Genomic DNA, 21,673 nt, shown 5'->3' on the forward strand with positions numbered 1-21,673 from the left:
CTAATGCTTACATCACAGTTCTACGGAGTCCATCAAGAGCAACAAGGGTTCTGTCGTTACAAACTCACATGGCACTACACACTGCATGTGGTGCAGATATCACTGGATCTGTGGAGCTTATCAGCGAGATAATGTTGTTTTCTTTGATTAATTGTCATCCATACCACTTGATAGAATTGTAATTTAATGCTGCTTGCTGGGGATATCCAATGTTGTTTTTTTGGTATTGGGAATGTGGTCACATTTTGCTGAATTGGTGATTAGGTTGGTGATGGCAATTTAGAAGGACTTTTATTGGAGCCAGGATTGTGTGCAGAAGATTAGCTGGAATGCTATTGCCACTTCAGTGTAGTATAGATTTAGCTCTTGCAAAGTGGAGTGAATTGTGTTGGTTACAATACTGTGTTTTTTCTGGAAAGGAGGATCAGTTGCCTTCATTATCACTGTAATATCTTTTCTACTTTCTACATGATCTTTGAAAAAAAGATTGGAATCAATAGAATGAAAAGGGACAGCTCGGTCTGGATCTGGTATGATGTTTGGTTGAATTCAATTTCAGACAGACAGCAAACACTCAGGTTTCGATTGTGTCTGTAAATGTACAGAAGTACTGGATCTTGTTGGCCAAAAACACTTTGAGTTATAGTTGTGTGTCATCAGGGTAATATAAAAGGGATGTCTTGCTCGGAGAGCGGGACTAAGCAATTCCATATGCAGATCATGGAGCTTTGTGGGCACTAAAGAGAACTTTGAAGGAGGAGCGTTTGCTTGTTTACATTGATGTCTGTTTGAGACAAAAGAGGTGAACAATTCTAGAAGTGTGTACAAGTTTGTGCAAGACATTGATACAGGAGTACATTTCAATTTAATTAGCAGGACCTGAACGGTTTTAAAGGGAATACAACAAATCTAGAAGTACCAGGACAAACGCTTCTTAATTGTAAGTTATTTTTGTCCATGGGTGACCACCCTTATCCTTGTCTGATGCTGCAGCGAAAGCAGAACCCACAATGATAAACCCAAAGCAACTGGCTACAATTAGTGTGAACCTGGAATTAGACAATAACTTCTCTTTCAAGGCTTTTCCATGGGGAGAGTGGCCGGTGATGGAATGATGTTCAAAGAGTTTTGTCTGGATTCAAGTGAGGTCCCTTGAGAAAATGGCAGACATGGCCATATAGTCTGGAGAGAGTAATCTACAGTACAGTGATGTTTTGGGTGTTATTTTCATGTTCATGGGGTCGCTACTAAGGAGCATAGTGTAGTGTGGCGGATAACGAGGGGTGCACTAGTTTTTTTGCTGAAGAGGACTGGGAGGAATATTTGTTGTGGTGTTTCTGCGTGAATTCTTGCGTGCCCAGGTAGTCATTTATGTTGGTTTTGGCCAGTTTTTATATGGTGATTTGTGAAGGGTTATGTTGAACAGCAAAGCATTGTGGGTAGCCATCTATAGGAAGAGAGGGCATAGATCATGTGAGTGAAGGCAGAGATTAGATGATGAGGCTCACGGTGTTGCTGTAGGTGTAAAATGAGCTGTATTGATTAAATAATTTGTTTTTGTTTTGTTATTTTGTAACCATCAGGATACTGTTCAATCAAATGAAAATTGATAGCTTCAGTGTGATTTGAAGTGAGTGTGGTGAACTGCTGGGGGATTTCTTTAAAGGGCAAGTGAGCCATCTTTGTAATGTGTGCAGGCCTAATATGACCATGTAGCCATCAGGGGTGAGCTCATTTAGTAGGGCAAAGGGGTGGGCGAGTTCTGTCTCTTTTATGAAAAGTGCCTGAGTTGTTTATAAGGAGTGTGTGCTATCTCAGCTGCATAGTCATGAGCGGGCGTTGCTATGCATGAATCTATGCAGTGATGTGAATATGGTGCCTTAGGGTAGGTAGATGTAAAGGAGAGTGAATGGCTAGAGGTATGTTGCTTGTGCTGTCAGCGTTAAAACCAAAACCATTGTGACTTACCTGAGTGGTGCTGTGCAGAATCAACACATATGGTGCTGGTGTCTATTTTGTTTGTGACCAGAGGAGACAGGAGTACTTTAAGTATTCCTGCCTGGGCATTCTACTGAATCGCGGGCTTCAAACAAGCGCCTCGAGAAGAGAGAGAGGCGCTTACCAGAGGAGGCCAGTGTTCTGCTAGCAGCATCAGGACTTATAAAACAGAGTTAGGATTATTAGGTTTATTAAAATTATAGGAGTCTGCAAATCAGCAGCAGATTTGGAAAGAGTAGGCTTGACAACCTCACCATCACAATGGGTAAATTAGGCACATTATTCTCAGGTAATTAAGAACAACACGGAAGGACTGACTGGAAAGTGATTTCATGACGGCAAGGTAATTCTTTTATCAAAAACTGGATGAACAAACACACTGTCATAACTGACTGCAGAGTAATTCATTTTTAGGTCATTTGCTATGTAATTCGGTTACTATGCCTCAAATTACATTGTATGTGAGCAAATAAACGTAGCACACATTGGCTCAACACTCTCGAAACCCCAAGTAGCTTGTGTAAAAAAGTGTGTTTTGTTTGCTGATTGCTACTGCCTTATGCTGTTTTTTAAACTTCAGTCACCCGTATCTCAGCCACGCTTTTAATGTTAAATTCTAAAAAGAATGATGTTGCCTTGTACTCTTTAATGCACCGGTGCAGGCATGTCAAGGGTTCGTTAACAATGAACACACAGGCAGGCACTCTATACTATAAAACACAGAGCGGTTCCGATCTTTGGCCTTTATTGAAAACAGACTAAATGGAAATATTACGTTCCCCTTGGTGTATTGCCTAATGGATGAAAAATGTGTCAGCCATGTTGTATGGCTATGAACACTAAAACAATTGGTTCGCACTTTAAGGATCTGCTTTGTAGAAAGACGGCCTCCATTGTGCAGGTCTTTGATCCTTAGAACTGCAGGCTGAGCGGGGATTATTTCAGTGCACCCAAAATGGGATTCTCTGCTCCAAAATACCATATTTTGTTAGAATAAATGTTATTTCCCCGGCTCACAGGCTGAACAATGAACATAATTGGCCCCATTCTTAGATAAAATAGTAGATTTCAACTAAGAATGTTATGAATTCGAGCGTGCTTAGTTAATTTAGGATATCTCAAAACTCTTCCTGGTTAAATTCTGCGGCAGTCATTTTTTCCAGGAAGGCATAACCCAGAGAAATGGTTTGTGAATTCCTTTTTTTGCCTGTGAAAATCTACATCAGTGAAAAATTCTGTGCAAATGCAAATGCACTTACTAACTATTCCTTTTTTCCACTGGAAAAATATATTTCCCCATATAGACTTAACTCCCTACACATCCCCACTAATTTTGGGGGTGTCTGAAAGGAGTTTACTTCTACCCTCGAAAGGAGCAAATCAGCAACCATTTCTGGGCTAGGAAGGGATCGGAAAACAGTTGGTTGATACCCATAAACCTGTAAGTTTGTGGGTGTGCACAAACTTCTAGGGCATTCCCGCTCAAGAATGACCACAGCAACCTACACTAATAGGTTCACTCACACAGAAATGTCCCAAAACGCAAACGTGGTTTGCACTCATACATCAGTCTGTGTGTGTGTGTGTGTGTGTGTTTAATTCTAACTTCAATAAATTAATACAGGAATAAGACCCCTTTCATTTCCCCAATGTATAATACCAATACCAGTGTCCTAGTCTTTTTCTAGGAATGACCTAAAAACAAAACGTACTCAATTGAAGACAGGAAAATAGGAACTTCTTTGGGAGTAAACTACCCATAGTCGAAGACATTGATCTCGCAAGAGATTGATGAGTGAAAAAAACCTTTCCTCGGAGCATCACTAACCCACCGGTGCTTCACAAAGTAGTGATCTGTCTGTTGTGCTGCGTCAAGCTCTTGAACCAGAAACCACTCCATTTAAGAACAAAGAAAAGAGCAGGACCAACCCAGACTGTTAGCAAGGAGGAACCAAGAAGGCATGCGCCCAGAAAACCGATCTATAGCTCTCTCCAGACAGAATGCGACCACAAGGGTTTCCAGGCCCCCAATCTTAGGGGCATATTATCAAGCAGGGCGTTAAAATAATCGCCGCTTTAGCGGCAGAAAACTGCCGCTGAAGCGGCGATAATGGGCTTGATATTATGCTCGTGAGAATTCCAATAGAAGCCCATGTTCACACCAGAACATGGGCTTCTATTGAAATTCTCTGCTGCATATTATCAAGCCCATTATCGCCGCTTTAGCGAAGCAGCGATAATTTTTACACCGTTTCTTGATAATATGCCCCCAAGTTCTCTACTCAGAAAACCCCCATCCAGGTATTGCACAAAGGCGGACTCTCTGATGAATATATTGCCTCTCTCACACCACACATTCATTTAAGCAAAACCCATAAGTCAGGGATTCACAGGCACATTGTTCTGTCACACTTTACCCCCCCCCCCTCATTCCATATACCTATTACTTCAGCTATGTGGAAGCAAGGTGGGTCACATAGACTTCTAGCAGATCTAATCGTGTGTAGTGACAACTGAACATGCTAGAATTCACAGAACCTGTCCAGACCCTTTGCAAGTATAACAGAGTGGTCACATGTTCCATAAACAACCCACAAGTTTTACTTCTTTTAAAAAATATATATTTTGTTTAGCATACAATAAACTCATTACAGAAACTAAAACAAGGAAACAACATCATAGGATGGCACTGATAAACGGTATCAGTGAACACAATTTTCTACTGTAACTCCCCAGACTCAACTAAACATAGGTTCACAAGCAAAATTAAAAGAATAGCTCTCTTCAGCTGCATAACTTCACTATATATAAATTAGAGAATTAGGCATGATTTAAAGCAAGCTCTCTATAATTTTAAGATATATTTTATTCTAAATCATTTAGATTCATATTGTAAAACCATTTGTGTAGGTGCTCATAGCTTCTCTAAGTTTGTATCTAAGCAGTCTTTGTAGGACTTTGATTAGGTTTGCTTCTTTTCTGAATACCACCGACACCTATGCAGGTATGGAAGGATTTTATCTAGTTTCTAATTTAAAGTGATTGATTTTAAGCCATTAGACCTAAGAAAGTCTAAGAAGTGAGCTTATTTGGTTAGTTTACTTCTACCACTAGCTGGAATGTGTAAAATGATAGGATAACATAAGTATATGTAAAACGCACGTTCACCCTGAAGGGTATTTTGGTACTGAATAACAGATGTTTATTGCTGCCCAACAGTACTCATTTTATCTACCTCAGAAAGATGAACAGCTGGGTGGATCAACCAGGATTTTAACCAGTGACCATGAGGTCGAACACAGGCCTCTACAGTGGATGCATTAGTCCACAAAGCCACCAGACACAGCATAATAAACAGCACTTGATTGTTAACTGGCAAGATCGTTTGTATTTTGTCAGAAGAAGGCTTCACAGTCCAATGCATGAAATCAAATAATTTCTTTGCATAATGTTGGATGAATAGTTTCCAAGCCTGCTTGCAAAACATCATTTAGAACTAAGTCCTCGAGTAGCTTCCTTTTATTGTCTACCAGTTTCTAAAAATCCAGCCAGCATACCCCAGTCTCATCGCTTAGATTTGTATGAGTCTTTGATGTGATTTAAACTCTTCTGGAGGATGTCACAAATTTCTATATGACAGTAGATGCAACAATCCCTTCTCCCTGCAAAATCCTTACAAATTCACTTGAAAGTAGGTGATAAGTAGGCATCATTTCAGCCTTTAGAGTCTATCTCTACATGTGCAATAGTATGCATTGCAATATTATTTTAACCATCAGAAGCAACCATTTTCACACCCACTTTAATTTTTAGGATTGTGAAGAGAGATATCTCTACAGAGTCTTTCAATTATGGTAAACAGGAACATCCCACAGCTAAAAATTGCCTGCATGACGCATAAAGCCCTACACCTCAATACCCCAAGATACCTTACTCAGAAGCTGTAGCTTTCTGGCAGCTGTAGATCCCCCAGAAGCTCCAGCTCCTTAGTGTTGAAAACACATAGATTCTATAAAAAGAAAACCTACAACAGAACCTTCTCTGGCATTACCCCGAGAATTTGGAACTCTTTGCCCCCTGAAATCAGGCTGAATCCCTCAACTGAATCTTTCAAGAAGGAAGTTAAAGTACTACTAATGAACAAATGTTTGCCCTAGAACCTAGGAACTCTTCTGTCTGTGCCTATCAAGGCATGTTTACTACACTTATGTTTACTGCTCATTTGTTATGATATTGTTTTTGATTTATCGGTCTTGACATTGATCCCTCCTTCAGCTGGGGAGTTCCCATATCCTGTATTGTTCTCTATTGTGATATTGTTGGCTCTATATCCCTCCTCTCTCTCAACATTTGTAAATCACTCTGATACCCGCAAGGGTCATGTTAGCGTTATGTAAAACTTTTTAAATAAATAAAGTAAATAAATAAAACTGCATGTACTGTGATGTTAAAACTTAGATTGAGCTAATATGCACATCCTGCAAACTTTTAGCAGTCCTGGCCTCACAATACATGACTTGAATTTAAGCCATTTAGGATCTAGCGAACTCTCGACATTTTAACACTGAAGGATTCCCTGGCATTCTTGATGGCACGATCAATAATCAGGAAGTTGAAAATTTCCTTTATCTTTGGATACCTTTAATTTAACTGCATTTACTCTAAGTTGTTTGCCCTCCCACAAAAATAATAAGAGGATGATATTATCAAAAGCTGTAGAAAAATATCTGCCAATGGGACCTATAGTAGACTCATTATGTAGTATACCTGAAGAGTCAATATGAGTTTGTCCTTTCCCACTATGTGAAATAAAATGATGACCATTTTTTCAGCACTTACCAATTGCTTTATAGTTCTACCCATGATAAGCTTTACTGTATCATGTAAGTTGTCTGCAACTATAATACATACAAAGTAATATTATCTGTAAACTACTGAAAGTCACGGTAATGCATCTTCTTATTAGAGTGAGTAGGTGTTAGGGGAAAACAATCTGTTTCTGAGCAATAAAGAGAATAATCATAACCACCATACTATCCTTTGATTAAATGCAATAAATGATAAAATTGTATCTGGGTCTCTAATATAAAGAAATACATCTGCACAGGTGAATAATTTGATCTCCACTCCTAAAATTGAAATACCAGCAATATCAGAATGGCTCCTAATACATGTCAAAACGGCTACCTGGCTAATATAAAGATTAAAGGTTGGAAGAGGAAATTCCTGCCTAGGTTCTCATTGTAATTTAACTGGTGAAGAAATTGAGCCCTCCACATAGATGAAGGCGTTAGGTTCAGCGTATGATGCATGTACCATTGTTCTAAAGACCTTCCCTTTTTCAAATAGTTTCATAGTTTTCAACAGAAAGGTGCAGAACACATGGTCAAAGTGCAGGACCTATTCTTTTTTTGAAAAGGGAATGATGGGTCTTTGCTGTAACTTGACACAAGATCACAACATTTTCTCAAGCTAGCCTTTTTTCTAAAATAGAGATTTAACAACATGTAAGATAGATTGAACCACTGCAGGCAAATATCTTGAAGTTATTGTCAGAATGCCTCTAACCTGGAAATCTCGATCCAACAGGAGTGAGGATATTTTCTACAATTCACCAAACAGACAGCCAACTTTGAAGTACTATCGTGGGGGTCCACAGTAGGCCAGAAAGGCAAATGGGAAAAGAGAGAGAACTGGGGACACTGGAATGCGTCACATACCTCGCTGCACAGCTCGATGTAATCTGCACTACTGAAGCACGTATATATAGAAAGAAGAAGAGCTTTAGCATAATTATACTTTATACTTTGATGTTTTCATGTGAAGTGTTAACTTTAAAATACCTGCTGACTCTCTCAGTATTTCTACTCACTATTACAATTTGAAACTCAGCTTTTGTAGTAAGCTGAAAGACGATTACGTTTTGATATAGGAACTGAATAACCACTGACTACCAACGACAGACAACTTCAAAATTAGGAAATAACTTTTCATGATTGGTTTGATTTAAAGGTGACAAGTGGTCATTTGCAGCTATACATTACTGCTAAGATACTTCCATTGAAGATTGCAATAGTTCGTAACCCATACAATTGATTCCTTGTGAAGTAAACAGTGCAGTAGAGTTCCTAATCCTATGGATGACTCTTGTGAAACAAGCAAGTGAAATAAGGTTTGTAATTCATATGAATGAATCCTTCACAATACAAGAGTGCTATAGAGTTTGTAAACTCAATACATGACTCCTTATGACACAAACAAGTGCAAGTCTATTCCTATAATATACTTCTCTTCTTCCCAGATGTCTTTGTCAACTTCACAGAAGAACAGATTACAGGATTCCAGCAACAAGTCCTGGCTGCAGCAACTATGAATCATAATTACCTAGCAAGGAAGATAAGTACCAGTAAAAACTTATACTCTGCTTCAATGTGGCTGCCACCTTCGGTAAGTCTTGTGAGAATGCCACAACTTCCTGTGAATGTAGTACATCTAGTTTTGTTCAAGTGTTTCATTAACTGTTTCCTAGAATGTGTACTTCTAAGATGTGAGGCTTCTGTTCAGGCAGTGACCAGACCATGTGCATCCTTCCATTCTCCTCCATTTCCGACGACATGCACATTCAGGAGCCTTGGAATACAGCGTTGATAGGAGTCGATGTGCACTGTTAAGCGCCCCCTACGTTGCCCCTGACAATTATTAACAAAATGGGTGTAAATTTAGTTTAGTGTACCAAAGTATTGTCTTTTGCAGATTTAGGAATAATTAATGTCTAAATAATTCTCACATTCATAATAGCAACAAATTAAATAACTGCAGCATGTCTGGTGCAATAACACCCCCAAAATATTTTGAGTTTTTAATATTGTGATACATACCATTGTGTCACAAAATATTGTTTTCAAGAATATTGCTTTTTTGGTATATAATATTGTTATAAGTAATAGAATTTTATTTAGTTGCTTGCTTAAATCTAGTTTTTGTTTCTAAATATTCTTTTTTGTTTAATTTATAATTGTAGTTAAAATATTCATTTTAGGTGCTAGTATTGTTAGTATAATTGCTATTAATTGTTTTATACTATACATTGTAACTTAAAATGATAATTTCATTTTAATGAAGTTAGTAATTTATAATGTAGTAGCGATTTGTAGGAGAATAGAGTGGAAAGTAATATAAATTATAATTAATGTAATTTTTTGTTAACTACATTTTTATTGGAAATTAAATATTTAATTAATAGTTACTTAAAATATACAATTGTTTAATATGATTAATTAGTGTTTTTTAAAAATTTTACAGTGGTTTGTGATTTATATTTGATTAAAGGCCTGTTGTTTTTGTAGGGGAATAGGGTGGCAAGTTAATTAAAGTACAAATAATTTTATTTAAATGCCAATTAGTTTTAAATGTTAATTGTGTAATTGATCATTATTTAGGTAAAGTGTTTTATTCTGTAAATGTTCTATTATTTTCTTTAACTTTTAAAGTGTATCTAAATGTTTACAGTTTTGTTAGAAATGTATATTTTAGTAGCAGATTATATATATTTGTAGGGAAAATAGTGGGAAGGTATTGAAATTACATTATTTTATAAATTAATTCTTAACGATATTTAATTGATAAATTGATATTTATATTTATGTATGTATCTTTATTTATGCTGAAAATACTATGCACACTACTTGTTTTATTTACACAATGGTAAACTATCAATATATATATGGTTGGTGGACTTTAACATCACCAACCGCCAGGAGAGTGACCACCATCTGGAGATAATTTTGATTGGGATCACCAAGTGCAAACATGTGCTTGCAACAACCCTGTTGGGAGATATTCATATTGAAACCCCAAAACGTACGAAGTGGAGCTCCAGCACGGTAAAAGATCTGACAGAGGAGGTGTGGAATCCCTTAAGTCCATTGCCTATGGGGATCCCAATCTGATATCAGCCTGGAAAAACCCTTACTGATTACATGACACCTAAATACCCAGCACCTTGGGCATCGTAAGATACTAGTCATGTTGAGACCTGTCTGCCTGATGAGAGCCAAAGTTGGCAGAATGCTTAAGCAATTATGGCACTCCCCAGAGGACCGAGGGCTACTACAATCAGTATGAAAGGAGAGAAGGTTACTGAAAAAGGAGGCATGGGCCTTTAAAAGAATCAAACAAGAATCCCTATGGACCAAGCTCCTGAATGCCTCAAGGTCAAATGACTCCAAGAAATTCTGGAAGATAATCACTGACATTGATAAAGGTCCAAAGGCAGCTCACAATGTAAATATAAGCAAGGGTGGCTGGGTTGAGCACCTGAAGTCACATCTAACAGAAAGTATTTATGATGCAGTTGTCGGAGTGGCCTCAGTGGAATAATAGGATAAATGACGTCATCGAGCCACTGGAATACACAGCCGCAGCACTATCCAAAATCATTGAGTAATTAGGGTCTGACTGCGCCCTCGGTCCAAATGGAATTCCACAAGCTCTCTTTAAACACGATACCTTGCAGTGGGCCAACTTCTTGGCCGGGATGTTTAACACCATCCTCACACAAGGGTCTATCTCGGGAAGCTGGGAAGGCTTGATTATCCACCCCATCTTTAAAGGAGGTGTTGTCTCATCACCAAGTAACTACTGTTTAATTTCCCTACTGGATGCAGACCTTAAGTAGTTTTCAACCTTCCTGCTTCAAGACCTAGAAGCATGGGCATTGGACACAAGCAGACTCCCGCTTAATCATACAGGGTTTATGAAGAAGCAAGGAACATTAACAAACCTCCTGGTAGTAAGCCTCATCCTTAGCAGAGCAAAGGCCACTGGTATGCCACTGTATATGTGCTTTGTTGACTTTAAGGCAGCATTCGACCGCGTCTCACATGACAAATTATGGGCAAAGCTTCAGCATTGGGGAATTCCGTCCAATCTACTAAGGGTTATTAGGTTGCTCTACTCAGACACTTGGGCCAAGATAAAGATTGGGGATGGCTCCCATCCGTCAAGAGATGTGAGAACCTTGACTGGCCTAAATCAGGGGTGCTTGCCCCGCTCTTATTTAATCTATACAATGCTGACCTCTCTCCAGCGCTAGACGAGTTGGTATTACATGCCCGAGCCTCGGCTGGCACCCACTGTCGAACATCCTGTACGCTGATGACCTACTATTGCTTAGTGACACCAGTATAGGTCTGAAGAGATCTCTCGATTGTCTGTGAACATACACAGAGGACAATGGGTTGGAGATAAACTGTAAAAAGATTAAAGTCATCTAGTTAAAATGCTGTATTTTAAATCATGAAAATGGCACCTCAGTGGAGCTATGATTGACAAGACATATGGCTACATCTATCTAGACGTTAAGATAGACTTAAGGGCCTCATTTTGTACCTCATAAAATCATGACAAGAACTTACAAGCAAGTATTTCAGCTGCTGAGATCAGCATAATCTGCTCAACTTAGGCTGGAGTTTTCACTGACAAAGCGGACACGGACTTGCAAAGGGATTGTCTTGGCCCAGGTGTCCTGCCAGGGGAATATTATGAGCCAGCTCCGGTAGGAAGGCTCTGTAGCATTGGGGGACCACCAGGGCCCTTGGTGTCCCATGCACAGGAGTCTTAGGCTCACTGTAAAGGAGTTTGTCTTCCCAGTAAATGTAATGACTTTCAGAGGCATCACCTGCAGCTTGGGCTATTAAATGTTGGACACTCCTTCTGTGCCCTAAATAACTCCTCCTTGGTGGGTCCTCCTTCAGCATGCCATCCATCAAGCTCTGGCAGGTCACAAAGGGGAGCAATGCCCTTCTCAGTAGGCTCCATGATGGCCACTGCGGGTGCCCCATCCACATCACTGGGAAGACCTTCAGCAGCTGGTTTCCCACATCCTCTGCCTTCCCATTCTTAGCAGCTGGCTGGGCCCTTATTCCAGGCTCCAGACCTTCTTGACTCCTTTCCCAGACAGCTATTGACCTTGTGGTTGCACAGATCCAGTCAAGTAACCTCATCTCCGCATGAGCCTTGAGCTCCACTTCCTTCCAGGTAGTGTGCTCAAGGTTATAACCTAACAAAGATTCCACAGGCATTGCAGGGCACACTGCAGCTTTAGGAAGACCTGAAACCCACTGGATTGTGGCCCTCTCTGTTGTCAGCCACCACAACCTGGTGGAATGCATAGGGTATCACCTGCTGTGGGGAACCCAGCTGACTCCTTACCATAGTCATGGTGGCACCTGTATACCTCAGAGCCTCAGCACCTTGCCCATTGATGGTGGCCCATTGCCTATACTTTGCAGTATTAGGGGGCACATGAATCTTAGGAACCATCTAACTGTCACCTAGGGACACTAGGGTAACCTCACTAACCCCCACACTCCCATTAACTGAGACAAACTCCCCCCCCAGCACTACACTCACCACCCCTGGAACCTCTCCTCCAGTGGGAGGTTGTGCTCCTTTTGGACACTTGACATCCCCCTTGTAGTATCCATACTCAAAGCACTCATAGCACTTGATGGACATGGGCTGCTGACTCTTGTGAGGGTCGTTTTTCTTCTGATGGACAGATTAGAAATGAGAACCAGACCCTTTCCCCTGTGAGTTGTTTTGGGGGCCCTTAGATAACTCTGTCTTTTTATCCCCCTCCCTCTTTCTTTTAATGGGAACCCTGACCACCTTTTTGAAAGTCCTCCCCCGATACCTTCTTGCACACAATGATACTGAACCAGATATCTGCCTCAGCAAGCTTCCTGGAGTCAGAATCCTACTGTTGGAAATGGTCCTTTTTGCAGGGTACCCCAAACGTTTTGCCTTTCTCCTCCCCTTTTGCTGACACTTTTTGTTGGCTTTAGGACTCTGATCACGTTACCACTGCTAATCAGTGCTAAAGTGTATGTGCTTCTTACCTAAAACATGGTAACATTGTTGTACACCTGATTTACATATTCAGTTTACCTGTAAGTCCCTTGTAAAGTGGTATACCATATAACCAGGGCCTGTAATCTAAATACTACTAGTGGGCCTACAGCCCTGGTTGTGCCACCCTCACGAGTAGCCTTTTAAACTTGTCTCAGGCCTGTCATTGCAGGGCATGACTGTGCAGTTTACTGCCACTTTGACTTGGCATTTAAAACCACTTGCCAAGCCTTAAAACCCCCTTTTATTACACAAAGGTCACCCCTACGGTATGCCCTAAGTGACCCTAAGGGCATGGTGTTTTGTAGCTATAATACAGGACATGTACTTTTAATTTTTATATATTCTGGCAGTGACAAACAGCTAAATCCAGTAGTTACATCATGTTTCAGATCTTTGGAATGGCGGTGATAAATCCTATTTAGTGGTAAAGCTGGATTTACCATTACCACTTTAGAAATGCCACTTTTAGAAAGTGGACATTTCTCTGCTACCTTTGCTCTGGGTGCCTGAAGCCTTTCTCCAGTACATGTCTGGGCTGGGTGACAAGTACCCTTTTTGTATTCCCTCTCTAGGCAGCCACAAACAGAGGAAGGGATGGGTGTGACAGAGGATCCATCTGCATTCTGAAGGGGGAGAGGTGGCTCAAACTTACATCTGAATAGGCTATGACCTATCCTCCCACAAAGGGCTGATTACCCCCCCCAGATAGCCTGGCAGACAGGACTGGGTTGAAAAGGATGCTTGTGCACTTCATAGAACTTGTTTGAAATCACCCTCTACATCAAAGGCACTTTTGGGTATGGGTACTGGGACTCTGACCATACCAAATTAGTACACTTCTGGATCTCGGAAGAACTATGCTGGAGTAAAGACTGCTGTGCTGTAAGGATTGCCACTTTGCCGTGGCTGACTGTCGGGAGGAACTGCTTCTCTGCTTTTCTGAGCTGCCCTGCTGCCTTCACAAACTCAGCAACACCCAAATAGTTCCCTGTCAAATAATAAACCGGGCTGACTCAAATACACCCATGCCCACATCTGAAACAAACTAAACATTCTTATCTACCTGCATCCTCCGTTTCAATGACAGGGAATTATTTGGGTGTTGCTAAGTTTGTGAACGCTGGGAACAGATTTAAGGGAGGTACTCTTTGGGGGGATGCATTATTTGGTATATTTTGGAGGTGTGTAAATACGTTCTTTAGAGGGATAACGCTGTTCATTGAAAGACGGTAAAACTTGGCGGAAATTTTTACATGTTGTTAATGTTGGTATAAATATTTCTGAAGTATTGAGGTTTGAATAGTAATCTAATGGCAATTTTTTAATGTTATCGTGAACCCCTGAAAAAGGGCTAGGAAAGCCTGAAATGCATTGGGTAAAGCAAGATACACTGCTATGGATGAATTATGTTTTCCCTCGTGCCCCAGAGAAAGGCCCATATAGGCATATCTGTAGCATCAGAAACATTGGGATAGCATACCATCTAGCATGTGAATGGAGAATGAAAATGTGAAAACGAATTTTGGAGTACACGGAATAAAAATAGTTAAGCAAGGACAAGTGAATGGTATTTTTGTGAAACAGTCATGAAATTAGCAGTGTGCTGAGCAGTGGAGCGCAATCAAGCTCCAGTTTGGATGTCAAAGATTTTAAATGCCATGTAGAAGTGGCAGTAAACTGAATACCCATGCCCTGCAGTGGCAGGCCTGAGACAAGTTTGTATGGCTACTTGTGAGGGTGGCACAATCAGTTCTGCAGGCTCACTAGTAGTATTTAATTTGCGGGCCCTGCGTATATGGTATACCACTTTACAGGGGACTTATAAGTAAACTACATATGCCAATTGTGTATACACCAATGTTACCATATTTAGGGGAGAAGCACATGCACTTTAGCACTAGGTAGGAGTGGTAAAGTTCTCAGAGTCTTAAGGACAACAAAAAGAATCAGCAAAAAGAGGAGATAACAACTATTGAGAGAAGACCACTCTAAGGATGACCGGTATAACACTTAGAATATTCTTATTAGCATTTCTTTTGTTTATTAAATTCAATGCAGCTGATTGGATGACAATGTTGACTAATGGGTCTACGGTGACTACAGAGGTGTATGTCATGCCTGTAGATGAGACATTGGGTATTTAAATAAAAAAAACATTTTGTCAAATAGCAAGAGGTTGCTGTAGATATAATACCAGAATCAAGGCTTGTGATGCATCAGACGTACTGGAAAGAGGCCATAAATGTCAACTCGCACTTCAGTATCAGTGTCACAGACTTGGCCAGCGAAATAAGATTAACGCAGATAAGACAGTTGATCTTTTATTAACGGTGATTGCTGACTCACATGCTCAGGCTACCTGAGGTCACTAGCATCAACAAACATGTGCAAGATGAAAACAAGTATTGACAAAACCAATAGGTCTGGCCTTAACAAAGTGTTTTGTAATTTTGTAGTCATTTGTTTAAGTACAATAATGTTTAAATGATAATGAAGGAATGGATGTTTCATAAAGTGATATTTATTTTTATAGTTTAAGAAATGCAAACAAATGTTTCCTTGAAAAGAGTGTTAACATCTCACCCCTATTTCAATGGTGAAATGAGATTGTTAAAATCAAACACAATAAGTCAGCAACATGCATTTATTGCAAAAATATCAAGCAGTACAGTTTAAGGAGACAATTAATACAACGAATTTCGTTGCGTGCACTGCATCCCCAAATGCGATGCAGTGCACGCAACAAAATTCATTTTATTAATGTATATGTTAACTTACCTGTAAACCTCTGTAATCCATAGTTTACTACCCCCCACCCTGCCCCTCCCCCTCCCCACGTCACCGCCCTGCCGTTACTCCTACTACCGACCGCGGCTGAGTAACATACACTAAATATGAAACTCACATAAAAAAGGCCTCTGGCAAAGTGTAAATGTTATTCATGAATTGTATATACAAATAGCATAAAGACAGAAGATTTAAAATTAAAACAACGCAATCCATATAAATTGACAACTTGCAAAATAAAAAGAAAAGCCCGCACCCATAAAGTTGGAACAAGTAACAGAAAAAGAATGTATTCCATGAAAATTACAGACATACAAAAAGCCCACCGTCCTAAAACCTACGACACGTTTCAAATTCCAGAAAATGAAAAAACTCCACCACACAACCGAGGAAATTGCTCAAACATCTTTCAGGCTACAAACAATTACCAAGTAAACAGTGCGATAGCACCAGGCAAAAACACAATTGAGACTCTTGCCTCCTGTGCGTTGGTAAAATGCAGTCAATCAAATTAAATGGGTAATTTACCTAGTGAGTTCTGTTTTACAAAAAGGGAAATAAAGCAAGCAGTGCTAGGAAAGCCAAGCAAAAGGACGGGTTGAACAAGATTACAGTGTATCTAAACCAACTTGTAGGCTGAGCCAAGTTCCAGGTGAGAGTTGCACTAACCAACCACAACAGAAGGCTGACCCACGGCCCATTTACGCTAACTATGGCTATACATTATAATGTTTTAGTAAAACAAAAAAAAACACAAGCTACCAAGCCAGGCTAAAGCTGTCTCCAAACCAGACAGATTAAGAAACAAGCTTTGAAAATGCAATAGGTCTCACCTTTGATTAAGTTAAAGCCATTTGCTTTGCTAATGGTATTGTATAGCAAAGCAAATAGATTTAACTTTATAAAAGGCGAGACCTATTGCATTTTCAATGCTTGTTTTTTCATCCCACTTAAAGCCCTGATCCTCTGTCTGGGAAGGTAGAATATGAGAGGCAGAAAATCCTTTCCCCAAGGAAACCCTTTTATCCCACCCTTGACGCACCGTTGCCAGGGGCCCTGATGCTGAGAGAATAAGATAAGAAGGTGTTTAATTGGGTGAGACAGGCAGTAGGCAGTGATTCATTTCTACTCTCCGCGTCTAACAAATTAACCGTTGTCTCTTTAAAAGAATGCCAGCAGCACCGTTACTTAGTTAAGTAAAATGCTCAAGTGATAAACGAACGAAGGGAACGTCCTTGATTTTCGCTTTCAGTTTCTAAGTCCAATAATACTTTTGCTAATAAAAATATGTTTGATTTATAATAGGTGATGATTATATCTTCATTTTTCACATTTATAGGAATTATACTACTGATTGTAGTTGCTGCTTGTATATAGCCCTTAAAATGTCAAAAATATGTTTTAGAGGAATAACAAAACACTAACCATGACCACAAATCTCTACTCAAGTTAAACGTTTTTTAAAATTCATCCCAGGCATCAACTTGCTTCAGTTTGAAATAAAAATGATAATCACATAAGGATGAATGCATTTTGTACAGAAGTCTGTGTGCGCAAGCGCTGGGAAGGAGGTGGTGTTACTGCACGCAGTTGGTCATTTTCACCTCGTCCACAAACACTTTAGGGCAGGTCCTTTCTTCCATGCTATCTAATCCCACCTCTCTGTGCCGTTCTTCACTCTCTGGGGGGCACCACCGAGCTAATCTTCCAGGATTGTTGCATGAGCCATTAGTAAAACTATGTAAGTTGGGTTTACGATGAAGGATACAACAGCGCGTTAATGGAAAAATGCGAAAAGAGATTTATAGCCCAGCTGTAGGTGCTCCCTGCAGTATTTCAATACTTCCGCGGTGCAGATGGGTTCCTTCTGTCCAAACACATGCTGAAACATCGAAAACGCAAAAAACAAGCATTAAGTTTAAAGCAGAGCGTGACGCAGCTTCACAGACACCGCGCTCGGTTTCTTTATATATTTCTTAACTTTAACACTGAGCGCGGTGTCCTTGAAGCGGGCGATGCGCTCAGTGTTAAAGTTAAGAAATATATCAATAATCCGAGCACGGTGTCCGTGAAGCAGCGCCGCGCTCAGTTTCAAAGTTAAATAAAACAAATAAACACAAACAGAGCGCGGTGCACTGTCATTAGTACCGCGCTGAAAATGAAAATAAAATAGTGCTTACTGAGTTATAAAGGGGGACATGTAACTCCGCCAGTAAACGATCCAGTCCCAGTGGGCGGGGCCAAAAGTGGACAGGGTGGTAACTAGGAGGGACTAAGTAACCTCCTTTACAATAGAAAGCTAGTGTTTAGCCGGAAATATGACGCTAGCCAATGGGAAGAGGGGGCGGGGCTTCACGTTCCCATCCTGAACCATATTGATTTCAAGAAGCTCTCGAATGCCGAGAGCAGTCAAGAAACTCTCGAATGCCAAGAGCAGTCAGGAAGCACTCGAATGCCAAGAGCAGCGCATGCGTGCTGCTATTGCCAGGTGAGACCTAAAAATGATTGCTGGAGCTGACTATCTCTGAAGAGCATCTCTTGGTACATATCACCTTTAGAATACTCGTCAGCTCTGCCAGTGCTAAAGCTAGTGTGCCACCGTGGCAAGGTAAAAGAAATGTGTGATACTTTTTGTTACTGACGCTCGAAGAGCAGACTTCCGGAGTATGTTAATTAGATGACACCCATTCAATCTGCTTTACGCCAGATGTAATTTTATCTGACAGCGAGGCACTGTGGATATTATGAGAAATGTTGTCTACTGATAAATGTAATTCAATAGCATGGGCATGTCTGGAAAATTCCATTCCTCGTTCTGAGACCTTATTGTCAAACAAATAAGGATGGTGTGAGTAACTTGAAGTGAATGTGTTTGCATGCTGTCAGGAGTGCTTTCAAATAGTCACATTACAATTACAGTAACACCATATCCCTCTCCTACCACACAGGGCTGCCTTTGTTAAGTAAGCTGCACCTTTCTCGAGAAATACTTGTTAAAATAAACATTAAACAAGCATTGTCAAAGCCGAGAGGACTGGAATTTCATTAGGAAAAGTGGTAATAGTTGGGTGACTGAGTTTCTTGCCTCCAGCTGTTTCAAAAAGAAAATCCCCTAATGGAGCAACACCTTGGGCTACAGCAATATGGCAATTGGTGGATGGACGCTTTGGCTGAACAGTCTATATTATCAGAATTAATTATACCCCCCAAGGAAGAAAGAGTTATGAAAAGAAGTCAGAAAATAAAGTTTGCAGTCTGAGTCGTATCTTAAAAGGTATATACAGCAAACGATTGTGTTGTAAGTACTGTTGGTGGGTCTTTAAAGAAGCCTTTGCGCATTTTTACGTGGTCAGGAAAAGAAGTAATAAATCCAACAGCATGTTTTCATGATAGCAAAGTAAAACAAATGAACAATTAAGTGAGCTGGTAAACAGCACTGTGGCATTTTGACTGGATAAAGCATTCAAACAGCAGCAGGCACTTACAAAAAAAAGCAATATATCGTCAATGAAACTGTTGTCATGACTGCAAAGTTAATACATTAAAGGACACACTGGCTTTTCACTACAAGCTACAAGTCACGTCATATTTGCAGCCTAACAAAAAGCCTAATTGTTATCCCATCACCGACCTAATCAGAGCACAAATAAGAAAATGTAAACCCCCTCAACATGGCATTGCCTTGATGGACAACCCATCTAGGCAATGGCAAACTATGATAAACACACGAAAGCCAATGACTGAAGATGGATGAACCAAAGCCAACTCCCTCTCTCTCTTTCTGAACTTCTTACTGAGCTTTTTTGAAGAATTGATGACTTGAGGTCTTCCACACAGCTGAAGCTGTCAGACCCAAGAAGCCTGGCCTTTTTTGGTACAGACTCTCCGCAATATACCGCTTGTCCAAGATGTAAACTTGAAAGTGGCATGGAGAACTCCTGTCGGACTTGGGCTCTGTGTCTTATGAAGGCTTCTTCCGCTCATCTGTGAGGGGTGTGTGACACAGGAATATCAGCAAAATCCAATTTACTCAAATCAATTTGAGGGTCATAGAAGGATTTATATGCCAAAATGATGCCAACGATCTCTCTGAAGAGCTGGAGTAATACAATGCCAACATGATGGCCAACTAGGCTTCTATACCAGCACCTGCATGAACCAGTGCCTTGCTGTTGAAGCTTCTCATCTATGAGTGTCCCACAACCTCTGCTGTGCATGTCATTGCATTCTATGAATACACACCGACATGCCCATTATTGTCACTATTCTTAGTTGCCGAAACTAAGGTAAGGAACACAAACATACATATTCTCCAACTATGCAATTGGAATTGTAAGTCAATGGTAATTATCTGGGCCTCATATATTTGGGTGTATTTACATGCGATTCACTTTAAAACCTTTATTCAGCACAATCATAATTGCCATAAAAGTACATAGAAAAAGAATATACAATAAATAAATGTATAAAAACATGTACAATATACAAACTTAATTTTTTTTTTATTAATTTTTTTATTAGGTTTTTTATCGATTCAGCAACGCAGTGCATTATTAACAGACCAAAAATAAATAAAAAAGGAAAATCAAGATATACACATCTCTGATTTCTTGACATGAAGAAACAATAAAAACAGTAATACATTACTAGATATCATTGCTGTATCCAAGTTCTGATCGGCTCCCATATAGCCGCCCCCAGTTTTTTTTTGCAGTACCTTTCAGTTTATATAATGCCCATTCCATATTGTATATAGAGATAAGTTTGGCCCTCCAACTTATAAAAGACGGTGGCTCAGAATCCAGCCACTGAGATGTTATACATGACCTCAGAACTGACATACAAATAAACTTAAATCCTCTAAAAGATGACGCTTGCCTACCCACATCTGTACTAAATTCTATTCCAAACAGAACCAGAGAGGCTGTAACAGAAATAGGTATTCCCAAAAATTGTAACAAAAAACGTTTGATATCCAGAAGAAGTGGCTGTAGGGCAGGACAGGAAAAAAACATGTGCAACGAGTCTGCTGCATGGAGTCCACATCTTGAGCAATTAGTCCCCTTCCCAGCCTTCCACTTGGCTATCCTTGCTGGCGTGTAATACAGATCAAACGTAGCCATATATGATTGGCTTCTAAGACTACCAGAGAGCAAAATAGAGCTGGCAGTTCGCATTACCAGCTGTAAATCCAAATTGGTTACCGGCACTTTCTCCTCCCATATTGCCTCCTGCCTAACCAAATCATCAGTTTGTATTAACATAAGCTCCATATATAATTGCCCTATTTTGCATTTCCCTTTTATTAAATCCAAAATGCGGATCTGTGAGGGCTGACATTTCCCCCCCGCAATTGCGGCCTGTAAAACACTTCTTGATTGCCAGTATTTAAACAAATCAGCCTTTCCAACCCCAAATCTGTCTTGTAATGTTGAAAAGGATAGCATCTCACCCTGCTCCAGCAAATCTCCAACTAACCTAATACCAAGCTGTGACCACCTACGCATAACAGAATCCTGAAAAACCACGGAAGATAAGGCAGTCGAATCCATAGGTGTATACCGTATAATACTAGGAATATATAGCAGTTTACGGAACCTCTTCCAAACTGAGTAGGCCGCCTGAATAATTTTAAACCTAGTCTTTTTGTAATAGCTCTGCTCCAGCACTTTTAAAAGTAACCCTTGTGCTGATTTTCCCAAACACCACTCGTATATAGATGGGGAGAAGGCAGGATCCAGCACTGCCATCTTACCCCAAATCAGAACACCCATTGATTGAAATAGCGAGGCTGAATAATATAGGTAAAGGTTTGGGAGAGCCAGACCACCACGTTCCACTGGCAAATAGAGCCATTTAATTGTCCTTCTAGAGCGGCGGTAGCCCCAAAGGAAGCGTGAGCACATTCGTTCTATTCTACAAAATAAATCTTTCGGAAAAAAATAGGGATGGCCTGGAACAAATATAGAAGCTT

This window comes from Triturus cristatus, chromosome 6, assembly GCF_964204655.1.
Source record: "Triturus cristatus chromosome 6, aTriCri1.1, whole genome shotgun sequence".
In the NCBI taxonomy this organism is placed as follows: Eukaryota; Metazoa; Chordata; class Amphibia; order Caudata; family Salamandridae; genus Triturus; species Triturus cristatus.